The sequence below is a fragment of the Chaetura pelagica genome, unplaced genomic scaffold, assembly GCF_000747805.2.
Source record: "Chaetura pelagica isolate M959 unplaced genomic scaffold, ChaPel_1.0 scaffold468, whole genome shotgun sequence".
NCBI lineage: Eukaryota > Metazoa > Chordata > Aves > Apodiformes > Apodidae > Chaetura > Chaetura pelagica.
This window is the reverse complement of record NW_009954231.1, coordinates 32,305-41,252: the sequence shown is the minus strand read 5'-3', so window position 1 is coordinate 41,252 and position 8,948 is coordinate 32,305.

Genomic DNA, 8,948 nt, shown 5'->3' with positions numbered 1-8,948 from the left:
TGGCAGATTTCTCTTCCCCATAAAGCCTGTTTCCTTCCAGGAAAGGAAAAGTCACCTGATAACCTGAGGAGGCATCAGCTGGTTGATCTGCTTCATGGTACCTTTTTCTGCCTTCATCTCAGCTTCTCTCTCCTTTTCAGCTTTTGTATCAAATCACTTGGAGAACTGTTCTGTTTGGTTTGCAAACCAAACTCCTTCCTTGCTTTTCTCCTGGATTGATTCCAGTGAAACTTGTACTGTGGCCATTTCCTAATTGGTTACTGTTATGAAAAGCCAAGAGCCATTGGCCTCTTTTTGTTAAACATCTTCTGACAGAGAACTGATGAGCTGAACACAAGATAAGAGATCTGAAAACAATAAAGTTTTATTCCTGACCTCTGAGGTGTGTAGTTTATATGGAGCATGGAGAACACCTTCTGGAGCATTCAGAGGATCAAGGTCTCACCATCACCTGGGGCTGCTTGAGCCCTGGAGAATGGCCACTTAATTCTGGAGGAGGATCTGTTGCCTGAAGGCTCAGATAAGGACCTGCACCCATCCTCACAGAGGCAAATTGGCTGATTTGTGTTGATGTCATGTGAGTAGGAAGTGAGTAGGGTGGGGTTTGTAGGCTGTGTTGGGACTTCAGTGATGGGGGAGGCACTGGGAAAAGGAAAAATGTAAAAAAACCCAACAAAACCAAACTTATTCAAGCCACCTGGATGATGGAAACCAGGCTTGCAAACTTCACTGAGGCTTTTAGCCCCACAAGGGAGCTTGGAATGGCAAAGATGAGGTTGGAAGCAGCAGCTGTGAGGGAACAGGGCAGGCAGGTGAAGTGTCTGAGGTGACACAACAAACACATTTCCGTGGGACTGGGAAGTGTCAGTTGTGCCTGGAACAGTGAGATGTGGAATGTTGGTTTATGGTGCTTGGAAACCTGCTTCCTTATTGCTCTGTTCTTTCATCAGGCTGCACTGTTTGCTTTCAAGTGTTTGCTCTCTTTCCATGAATTAATTGGCAAATAGGCCACATGATGGCCCTTAAACCAGAAGGTCCAGCAAAATGGTCAAGATTATTGCTTTCAATCAGCTTTTTCCTATGGAATATCTTTGTGCTTAGCTCTGGAATTTTAATTACAGGCTGAGCCAGCTATGCCTGGTACCATTTCATGAATTAAAATGGGAATGAGATGTACACCATGGCCCTTAGCCCCAAGCAGCAGTGAGACACCTGTGCTGGGCAGTGTTCAGTTTTGGTCATGAGCTCTGAAGGGTCTCATGACAGTGGGTAGATCTTCCATAGGCACATGAGAAATGATGAGAAACTGGGCAGTTTAAAGAGACAAATGAGATGTAACATGTGGGATGGAAGTAATCTGGTGTAGGAGCTCCTGATAAGTCTCTGCCTCCTTTAAAACAAGGAATTGAGGGTATTTTAAATGGAAGGTACTGAGTTATCTTAGAGAAAATGCTGCCCAATCCAAGCTGCTTTGGACAGACAGAGTGCCAGGTGGGCACTGGCAGTGGGTTCTCAGGGGTCTTTGTGCTGCCTAACCCTGCTGAGCTGGCTGCAGGTTGGGCTGGCAGCCTGTGCCAGCTGTGCCTGGCACTGAGGTCTGGGAAGTCCTGGTGCAGCTACAAGGGGAGTGAGATCCAGTCCTTGGGAAATGGTGGATGTGCAGACGTGTGTGCTCCTGCATTGCTGGTGCCAACTGCCCTGCTGGAGCTACACAAACACCCCCCAGTGTTCAGCTGGGGCTGTTAATTGGGAGTTTGCTCACTTCAAGGGGTGATTTGATGGGATCTTGATGGTGTGTGGCTGCTCCTCTTTTTCTTCAGGACAAGATTGTTACATCCAGGCATAAGAGCAGCTTGGGGGGCAGTTTCCTGCCAAAGAGCAGCCCTTTCTGATCCTGGTGGGAGGAACACACGGTGAGTGAAGCTCCAGGAGGGAGGGTACGATGGAATAGGAAGCAGACAGATCCTGAGAGCTCTGGGCAGAGCTGGGTGAGCAGCAGCCTGGGTGCTGGAGCCTTCCTGGTGCTGAGGCAGCAGCTCTGAGTGCTGCTTTGCCTCCTCCTCCTCCCTGCCCTGCCCGGGGGCAGCGCTGGGCACCGCGGGCTGCAGCTGCTTCTCCAGCCCAGCTCACAAGCCGGGATCACTGCTCAAGCTCCTCATCTTCCCAGGAGCTGCCCTGGCACTCGGAGCTGGGGCTGCAGCAGCCCCGGGAGCTGCGCAGGCAGAGGTTCCTGCTGGGCTCGGGCTCCCCCAAACCCTGCCGAGGGGGAACAGGTTTGTGGCATGGAGCTGCTCCCTGAGCCTCTCCTTTGGGGGAGGTCTCCTTGGCCTGAGTGTGCTGGTTTGTGGCTGAGGAGGAGGGGAAAGGCCAGAGCTGCAAACATCCCATCTCTTGTGGAAGTGGATCGTGGTGGGGACAGAGCCAGGGATCCTCGCTCTGGAGCATCCCTCCCAAATGCCTGGATTCTGGGTTTGTTTGCATTGGGGATTTACTTTTTGCACCGGGGGGGGATGAGTGATCAGTGCCCTTCTCTGTACTGAGCACCAGGTCACAATGTTTGGGTCAGAGTGAAGCCCAAGTGCAAATCCTGGAGGTGGCTGTGACCTCCCCAGCCCTGCTCCCAGCAACCTGCCCTGAAACCTTCCCACCTCTGGCCTGAAAAGCAGTCCTGGCTCAGAGAAGGAGATTTAAAACCACTTTCAAAGGGTATTGTTTACATGTCTGTTCTGTGCACGTGGCCTTGGGCACAGCTTTCCTTTTCTCCAGTGCCACCAAATTCAAACTGGGACCTGGGGTTCCGTGCGTGGACCCAGCATTTCCAGGCACTGCTGGTTTGGGATCTTGGGCAAACTCCTTGGCTGCCAGTGGTGTCGGGGTTATTGAAGTTAAAAATCTGGCTCTGGAAATAGTCTCCTCACCCCTCCCCTGCTGAGCAGAGGGGCCGTGGTGCCCGTGCACAGACAGGGTGGTTGCCCCAGGCTCACACGCTGTGCAGGAGGATGAGTGACTCTCAATCCCAGCCCGTGGTCACTCCGTGGCTGTGGAGCCCGAATGACTAAAGAGCAGCATCAAAGCCTCTGAATTACCTTCAGTGTTTGCCTTTTTCCATGGAAGCAAGAGAACATCTAATTTTGTCAGAGCATCCAATTAAGTCAGGGAAGGCCGAGTCTGGCCGTGCAGGATTAGCTGTGGCAGACAAGATTCACCTGCCCCTGGCACAGAGGCCACTGCAGCAGGGAAGAGCAGCTCAAAAATGGGGCTTTGCAGGAGATTCTTATCTGATTGAAAAGCACTCAGGGGTTGAGGTTGGGGTGGGAGCCACCCCAGCTCCTGGGCTGTCACTGCTCCCTGCCTTGCTCATAGAATTGTGGAATGGTTTAGGTTGGAAGGGAACTTAAAGTTCATCTAGTTCCAACCCCCAACATGGGCTGGGACACCTTCTACTAGACCAGGTTGCTCTAAGCCCCATCCAACCTGGCATTTAATGCTAGTTCAGCTGGTAACCCAAGGAGGGATTTGCCTCCTCTCCTCACTAGTCCAGTGCTGCACATGGAGCCCTTTGATGGGCTTGGCTTGGTTTGGAGGGAGTCTGAAAGTAGGATCTGTGCTGGGGTGTGTGAGCATCCTCCTTCCTAATGCTCTTAAGGTCTTTCCAAATGGGGTGCTCCAGCTTGGACTCCTCTCCTCCAAATGCCTTCTCCTTCATTCAGCTCTGGGAACCTGGGCCAGGAGTTTCTCTCCCAGGCAGGTACACCTTGGAGCTGTTCTGGTGTCATGTTTTGCACATTACAGAGCTTTTGCTTTGCACTTGACTGTGTAGGTGCAGAGGAGAGCAAACCTGTCCTCACACTTTGCTTTCCATCACGGTTATTGGCACCAATAACCTCGTGCTTGAGCCCAGTGTTTGCAGGGGATGGTCCCTTCCCCAGGGCACTGCCATGTGAACAAAGCAGCTTCTTGAGGGGGTGGGAAATAAAGAAAACTACCCCAAAAAGCTCTGATCTCCCACCTTGATCTCATGGGGTGCTTCTGCAGCTCCACGGGGTGCTCTGTGTGGGAAGGTTGCCTTTCCAGGCAGGTGTTTAATTACCTCTCATTGCCTGATTAATGATCTAGGACACATCTCGTTCAGATCCAATCGCTGTGTTTGGGAGCAGTTCCCTTCAGCAGTGTCACTGGTTAATAAAGCCAAATTTGCAGGCTGCATCCTGTAAGTTATAAACAAGTTTTCCAGACAAAGTGTCTTGAGAATCTGCTATTAGTGAATTTATTTAGTGCTATTACAGCCTTGCTAATCCTCTGGGGAGAGGAAAATTAGGCTAACACATTAGCTGCTGGAGGGAATTGCCCTGATGTCCTGCTCATTAGCTCTAGGGCTTGATCTCAGAAGCAGCTGTGGGATCCTGTAATAAGCATGGAGAGGAGATGGGGTGGGAAGCAGGCAGGTCCTTTTGATGTCTGAAGGGTCTAGGGATAAGTAGTCCCTGCAAGCCTTGGGACTGAGCTGTTAACTGGTGGTGTGGTGCAAACAGCTGGTGTTTAGAGACCAAGGAGCAGGACCTTGTGCCAGGGGAGCTGGATTCAGCACCTGTGGGGAAAGGTCCTTGGAGCTGAGCTGCTCCAAAGCCCAAGCCCACTTACCTGCTGGGTCTGGCAGGTTGCTGAGCCCACCCTGCCCCTGGAAGCTTCTTCATGGGGCTGAATCAGACCTGCAGGGAGAACTACAGGGACCTCTGCACCTCTCCTCTGCCCCTCTCCTCTGCTCATCAATTGGTAAAGGTAAAGCAAAGCAAAATGTGGCTTGATTATCTAAGTAATTTTATAGTTAAGAAAATGAAGTGTCCTGTTTTCCTGGTGGGGTGGGATGGCATTTTATAAAAATAGGTGGGCTATTCTGAGGCTCTGGAATTTCACCTTGACTTGTATGAAAGCTGCTTCACAAGGAGGAAAAAGGACTGGAGAAAAAAAATTATATGAAAAAGTGCAGTTCCTGGTGCCTGTGAGGAAAAAGGACTTGGTACAGTGGGAACCTGCTCTGATATTTCCCCAGATGGTGAGCACCCAGGGGCCTGTGGCTCCTGACTCCTGTGGCTGCTCCTCAGGCTTTACTCTTCATTCTTTGCTGTTCTCCTTGGCTTTGGAGACTCTTGGGAGGGTTCTCCACTCACTGAGGACAGCCCAACCACTCAGTTTGTTGTAAAGGTCCTTCCACTGCTCCACTCTAGACACCCACCACTTCTACAGGGTCATTTAAGTCCTTCAGAGTGGAGTTTTTCCACTGGTGTCTGGTGGTGGTGACGTGGGAGGCTGGTAAGGGCTCTGGGAGTTGCTTTGATTTCAGCTTGTTGTTTCCCAGGAGAATGATCTCAAGAAGGAAGAAGTTCCAAAGCAGGGAGGTGAAGTGGGAAGAAAACTCAGCTAAAGGACTGGTGTGAAGAGGGTGGTCAGGAGAGGAGAGGCAGGGAGGAGGCAAGTGTGTTGTCATCCAAAGGGCAAATGGGTTTACCAGGTAAGAGCAAATCATTTATGGGTTGTCTTATGCCATAATCTCCTCTGTAAAAACTGAACAGAGAGGTTTGCCTCATCCAAGCTCCTCCTCTGGCCCATTCTTGGGCAGATGTGTGTGAAAGATTAGTCAAGGATTGTTCTTGAAATCTTCCTTTCCTGAAATGTTACCTGCTCAGCGAGGCCCTCTAGGAGCTGTGCCTGCCATCTCTCCCTGCAGGCAACCTGCTCCTCTGGGTGAGCAGCAAGAAGCATCTGGTTATGTGACTGCTCTGGAAAACCAGGCCATCTGCAGCCTGGCACAGCTCCAGGCTCCTGGCATGAATGCCCAGATCTGGTCTGGAAAGGGAATAAAATGCTGTGACTTCCCATCCTGTCTCCTGCCTGGCTGCTCTGCCAGAGCAGCCCCAGGTTGGGACCCCCAGGAGATACATCTCAGCCCCCAGAGTGAGCTGTGGCCTCACTGGGGACCTGCCTGGGCAAGACACAACCTCTTCATGGTCAACAGCAGTGTCTTGAGGCTGGTGCACCTGGAATGAAAGGCAGGCTGCCCACCCCTGCTGGGGCTCCCTGTGGGTGATCTCACCTGGGCAAGGCAGCTCTTGCAGGGCTGGGCAGTCACAGGGGAAAGAGCTGGGTGGGTGGGGAGGAGGTGGGAGCTCCTCACTGATGCTGGTTCTTCTGGGAGAGCTGTGCTAAGGCTTCCAGCTGCAGAGCAGGGATGTGGTGGGCCAGTCCTGCCCAGCGTTCTGGGCTCAGCTCCAAGTGCCAGGCGTGTGGGCGGCTCTGGTGGAGAACTGGTTGAACTGGTCTCCTTGCCTGTTGCTTCTTGCAAGGCTTGGGTGAACCAACATCCTCTGCCCTGCCACGGGCTGGTCTGAACAAAACCTGCTGCAGACCTGGAAGTGACTGGGGCTGAGGCAAGTGGTGCCTGTCACAAGTGCTGCCCCCAGGATCCCTGCAGCAGCATCCCCTGCACCCACACTGGTGCTGGGGGGGATGGCAGAGTGGGGCAGGCTGAGCACCCTTCCCTGGCAGCAGAAACTCCTTCTGGGCTGCATGTGATGCCAGGGACTCTGGGCTGGCAAGACCTGTCACCCCAGACCCATCCTTGGCTCTGCCTACAGCTTCACCCCCCCACTCTCGTTTCCCGGGGCTGGGCTGGGGACAGAGCCCCGGGGGCTGCGCTGAGGGCCGGGCAGGTCCTCCCAGGGAGCAGGGAACTGCAGCCCTTCTCCTCCCACCGCATCAGCCCCAGCCAGGAAGGGGCAGGTTCCTCCCCGGGGGTGCAGCGGGATGGGTGCTCAGCCCCCAGAGCAGGGCTCAGGGCTGGCCCAGCGGGTGTCTCAGGCCGGTGGGAGCTCCTGAGCTGCCTCCTCACCCCCCAGCCCCGGGACCAGCCCCGTGCCTGCCCGTCCCGTCGGGGCTGGGAGCGGCCGCTCCGCGCGTCCCCGTGTGCGCGGGGGTTGGATCCGAGAGCCGGGAAGGTTCTGGCTTTCCAAGGGATCCTGGCCAGGCCGAGGCCAAGGATCACAGCTCGGGGTGGAGCAGAGGGGAGGGAGGTGCGGGCAGGGCAGGAGCCCCGGCGCTGGGCAGGGGGTGGTGGTGGCTGGGCCGGCAGGGCGGGCTGTGCCTGCTTCGCTTTTTTCTGCTCATTCTGAGACCTTCCTGCAGGTGTGAGCACCTGCTCTTTCCAGGGGACCTTCCTCGACTCTGTTTCCTTTGAATTCAAAAGGGGCCGATCCCCTCCTGGCTGGTGCAAACAGCCCTGCAGGGGGGAGGCTGCCCCGTGGGCTCCCCTGTGCTCCTGGGTTGTGTGGCTACAAACTCAGGTGTCCTTGGCCTCAAAGGCTCTCAGCTCTTGTCCCTGGCAAGGCCTCAGCTTGCTTTAAGCCTGCAAAGGCAACTGCAGCAGGTCCTGTGGGCTGCAGGTGATGTACTGGGTTTCTCCATAGCAGCTGCCCCCCAGCACTTTGAGGTGGGGGGATCTCCTGCCCTCAGGCTTCTGAGACCTTGGTGTGACAAGCAGGGCCCAAGGTAGGATCCCACCATGGAGAGGCAGGGCTCTGCAGCAAAGAACAAAACCACAGCAGAAAGCAAGCCCCTTGTAAAGGAGCCTTGTCCCATGTGTTTGTTTCTCTCCTGAGACAGGAGGGATTTGTTTGGTGCCAAGGCAATGAGGAAAACAGTCACAGCACCACGGGTGGTTGCTGCTTACGTGGGTGCTGTGGTCCCCATTTGCTCCTGCCTCTTTCCTCTTCCACCCCCTGCCCTGCCCTCGTGGTTCAGACCTTGATAAAGATCCCATTATTCCTGTGGGATCAGCCTGAAACAGCAGGTTCCTGGTTTGTGGGAAACTTTGAACTTTGCTTTATCTGAGACCAGGAGGATGTAGACAGCAGCCAGTCCTTGCTGGGGGTTAGGAGAGACATGGGGCTGGGCAGCCCCACCATGCAGCCCAGCCTGGGTGGGCATCCCCAGGAGCTGTGGAGATGCTGGAGTGTTGTTGGGCTGTACTGGGAGCCAGTTGGGACCTTTCCACAGGGGAAAGAGCTGCCCAGAGGCAAAGCCTTCTCCAGGGTAGACTGTGGGTCTTGGTAGAGCCCCAGACCCAGGTCTCTGGGGCTTTGGTAGCCAAGTCTGTCCCAGAGCCTGAATCTGAGGCTCCTGTGATGCTCCTCTGGAGCTGCTGCCCGTGGTTCTGCCATGAGCTCTCCGTGGTTTCCTGGGAGCTGGGGCCAACTGGTGCTGAGCCTGGGCCAGAAGTTTGCTGAACTGCAAAAGAACATAATGTTCTGCAAATTGGTGGTTCCCAAACTGCTGCTGCTGCTGCCTTGGACAGCCCTTGGTTGGCTTCATCCCCAGGGCTTCGCTTCCCTCTCTAGCATTTCAAGCAGCCAGTGCCAGAAGATGCAGTGGTGGCAGTGCCCTCTCTCCGAGCCACCTTTGCAGGGTCCTGCTCCCTGCAGAGCCCGTGCTCCCTGCCCCTCTGCTGGGGAGCTGCTGTGCCAAAAAGAGGAGCTGTATGTGCCCAAAAGGAGCTGTATGTGCCCAAAAGGAGCTGTATGTGCCCCAAAAGAGCTGTATGTGCCCCAAAAGAGCTGTATGTGCCCAAAAGGAGCTGTATGTGCCCCAAAAGCTGTCTGTGCTGTCTGTGCCAAAACCCTCTCCAAGCCAGGGCGGGGTCTCCTGTTCTCCCTCTGGGGCTCTGCTCTTTCCACCCCAAACTGGTTTTTCGAGTCATATTTTTTCATGTGCCTCCATCCCTGCTGCTGCTGCTGCTGCTGCTGCTCACCTGCCTCTGGGGAGGAGCCTCCCAGAAACTGCTCTTTAGCTGCCGCCGACCTCCCCTGGCTGAGTCTTGTCATCCCATCCCACAGGGCACGGAGCAGCACCCACCGCTGCCTCTCAGACTCCAGGAGACCTGCTGGGACCTCAGCAAC